This window comes from Halyomorpha halys, unplaced genomic scaffold (genome assembly GCF_000696795.3).
Source record: "Halyomorpha halys isolate HHAL.00 unplaced genomic scaffold, Hhal_1.1 Scaffold224.1, whole genome shotgun sequence".
Classification (NCBI taxonomy): domain Eukaryota; kingdom Metazoa; phylum Arthropoda; class Insecta; order Hemiptera; family Pentatomidae; genus Halyomorpha; species Halyomorpha halys.
In genome coordinates this window covers 380,410-384,663 of record NW_027111010.1, presented here as the reverse complement: position 1 = coordinate 384,663, position 4,254 = coordinate 380,410, and positions in this window count along the sequence as shown.

Here is a 4,254-nt window from a genome sequence, read left to right as displayed (position 1 = left end):
TACTAGTTGATTTGGTGCTGTCCGAAGTACGCTTTCAACTACAAAATATTTTTAATGAGGTGTAGATAGTTGACCGTAGATTAATGATTGGAGAAGTTTGTCGGGGGGTGCGGTCAGCAAAGAACAACATAAATAAACAAAACCATATTTATTTATTTTTTGCCTGTATAAGGCATAAAATAAATAAATATGGTTTTGTTTATTTATGTTGTTCTTTGCTGACCGCACCCTCCGACAAACTTCTCCAATTAACAAAATATTTTTCTTCAAAACTAATCAAAATATGTAGACATTGGTGAGAGGTTTCTGTTCTAGAATTAATTAGTGAATACTTAATTAGTGAAAACTGTTCTCATTAACATATCTCAATCATCCAAAATATATTAATATATATTTTTCACAGTAAAGTTTATTTTTGAGTACTGTCTTTCGAGGGTTAAGATGTAAAACTGACCTTGTAACTCCAAATAATATCTATAACAATTAAGAAAAATACAATGAACACATCATTCTAGAAAAATCTCATAAAAGTTCTCGAATTAAGAAAAAAATAGGTAGGATTTTTTTTTTAGTATTAAAAAAATTATATTGTATAATTTTTCGAAATAACTGCATAAGCGAAGATATTTCGTTTGACGTAATTACTCAATTCAATCTATTGAATTTACAGAAATTTCCGCATGGTTCACAATAACTAAACATTTTGTATTTACTTACTAGATCATTTATTTAAAAATATTTTAAATATTTTTGAGCTTTCTATTATCTCGGATACTCTAGATATTATGGGTTTTGTAAAAGAAAATAATCCTTAAATTTTTAAAAATCATTTTTTTTATTATTATTTTTTTATTATTTTATTAATATTTCGGCAATTTTTGATATAATACAGGAACTTTCTCCAATATTCGATGATCTCTTACATAGTAATCAAGAAAAAAAATTCTAAGTCCTCATTGAAGGATCACGTTCCGTGTTTTTATGGTCCCTAAATTGAAAAAAAAATTAAAAAACTAATATATTGTATATAGGATGGTAATTTATTCAATTTTGTTTGTTTGTTGTTTTATCTTTTATTTAGATTTTATTTATTTACTTTTATTTAATTTATTTTTTATCTTTTTTAATTTTTATCATGAATGTGTTCAATTAGCACTATTGCCCATTGCCCAAGTTTTTGGCATATTGTAATACTTTTCAATGAATAAAGTAATTATCAATCAAAAATCATCTTATATATTTGAGAAGATGAGTATTATGATCTGTAATCACCCGCTAGGGAACATTCCTGTGGAATGAATTTGAAGAGAATTTAACCAGCTTTCATTTCCGCCTATTAAACTTTTTTTTAGGCTCAACGGTTCTCTTTGAAATGGAAAATAGAAACCAAACAAATAGAAAAGTAGATTTGAGAAAATTAAAAAAATGTAGTTGTAATTAATAAATTTGTGTAAAGTTAATAAAAAGAATAAATCAGTGCTGATAAGTATAAAGAATTTAAGTCCATATTCTCAATGAAAAATAAAGTTCAAAAAATTATATTTAACAACTTATCCGTTCAATAAAGTTTTAACCAGGATATCATCATAATATGCAACTTTAATCCTTGGGCCGCCCGTAGGTCAGTGGTTAAGACACAGTCTTACCAATTTGATGTCTATTAGAGGTGCTGGTACGAATCCGGCCTATGGAATTGACTTTTTTCATTGAGTGGCGGTCCCACAAATGTATAACTTTGACCCCCAACCATAGGTTAGGCAGAATAGGACTCCAATGGGGAGTCTTGGCCGATAAAAAGAAAATGAAAAACTTTAATCCTTTATACAAATCGATAGATTACAATAGATTTTATTCTGAGTCTGACAATGTACTTAACTAAACATCGACATTCTTTAGACTTAAATCTTTTACACTTATCAGTACAGAAATATTAAACGCTAATTGTGTATGCTGAGCACGAAGAAATGATTGCACTCAAGACTTCAAAATCTGTTCAACTAATTATAAATTTTTCATTATATTGAAGATATTTAAATAAAACAGATCTATATGTAAACATTAGATAATAACACACAGACGCCAAAGTCCAAGGTAGGATGGAACTAATGGATGGAATAATGTAATAGAACAAGTTGAGCTAATGGCATGGGTTCTTGTTAAAACATTTTAATTTAGTCCCTAAATTTAATTTATAAGACGATTTACTAAATCGCATATAAATAATATACTACTTTTGATGTCAAAATATTTATTATTGCACGATTATTAAAAATTGTTGAGGGTAAAATGTTGATGTATTGCACAAAGTGTAGTAACTGTCGATTAAAAGATGTGTTAACTCTTTAGAGGATGGATGAAAAAACCCGAAACATCAATAGCTAAGGGGTGAAAAATATATAATGTATAAACAGATTGCATTTTTAATAAAGTGTTCATGGAATAAAAAAGTGTACAGGTTCCTCGACTAACCAAAAATGCCAAACGAAGAAGGTGTCTATTGACTATAAATAATACCTACAAGAATATTTTCAAAGGATAAATACATTTAAGGATATGGCACCTACTTCACAGAGGTTGTGTGCCCCCAAACTCACACATTTTGATTTTTTCGCAACTTAAGAAACTTAATTCCTTTGTAGAGGATAAGTGTTCTTCATCACCGTTTCTTTTGAATAACATTAGTCAATAGAGGCTGACTGTGCCATACCACCATTTTGTTTTTTCTGAAGGCAGTTAGCTGACACCTCAACATCATGGGATAATTTTGTACGAGTATAAATGTTTTCAAAACCTCTTCGATGCACCTCAATAGGACCTCTTACCTTTTACATTTTAAACAAATGTCCCACTGTTTATCTACCAATTTCTTATATTTTCTATTTCCTTCTTAATACTTACATTTTTTTAAGCCACCATTTGGTTTGTGCTTAACGATGTTTATGCTCTCCCCACCCTCTGAAAAACTAAATACCAGTATGGCACACTTTGTTCCTACAAATGATCAGGTGTCTAAACTTAAAGAAAGTTTGTGTACTGAAAAACGAAATCCCCGTCGAGGCACTTTAGCCCAAATAAAGCCTTACGTTTCTCAAGTTTCGTACAAAAATATGGTAGTTGGGTAAAATCATCTCCAGCAAAGAGTTAAGTCTCTTTAACGTATGGAAAACACAATATTGTTGGACTACTCAGCCAATTTAAAGTGTAGTGTACCTTACCATTTAATTGGTTGGTTAAGGGCATTTAAACAAAATGGTGGATTAAACTTACAAAGCTCTCAAACCTCTCTACTTGATGGGAAAAAATAAATAAAAATGGTGGTTGCATATTCTAGCCTTCTATAAAGAGGGTAGCTGAGCCTTCGATAGTTTATTTCTTTTGTTTATTTGTTTAATTGGTTAAGTTAACAAAAGTAGTAGACGAGAAAATTCATGGAACCAGGCTCACTCAACCTCTACAAGGAAAGCACCTGAGCCATCAGTATATTGATTCTAAAAAATAAAATGGTCTTAATACCTCTGACAATAAGTACACATTTAGGCATACTAATTGTGATACCTTTGAATATAAATTTATTACACCTGTGAATACGAATACATTTGTACCTACAATAATGTATTCGAATTGTACCATCCGAATGATTTATATATGCCCTCCTATAGAACCTCCTTCTTTAGCAAATCCTTCGTCATACGTGCAACGTCCCTCTGGAATTCTCTTCCCATCTCCATTCGCCAGTCCTCATCCATTCTCTCCTTTAAACAACACCTATTCCTTCACTTATTGAATAACCAGACCTCCACATCTTTGTAATCAATTATATTGGCAAATTTAAATTTATATAATTTAATATTATATGCACTATCAATATGTGCAATAGGTTCCATTCGCAATCATTCGAATCGACGTTTAATTTCTGTTTTGAGCAACATTACCCCATAGAATAAAAGTATAGTGCATTTTACCAGGGTATTTCAAATAATGCAGTAAAAATATACCGTTAAATTCTTCTTTTGGGGTCATTACACATCAAATTATCCGATGAACAATTAATTTCACAAAACCTGGACCAATTGATTCTATTGCCATTGTGATAACATTTGTACAAATCGTTTGTGCTATCAGAAAAAAATAGTTTTAGTTAAATTCATTTTTATTTATTTACTAGTTGATTTGGTGCTGTCCGAAGTACGCTTTCAACTACAAAATATTTTTAATGAGGTGTAGATAGTTGACCGTAGATTAATGATTGGAGAA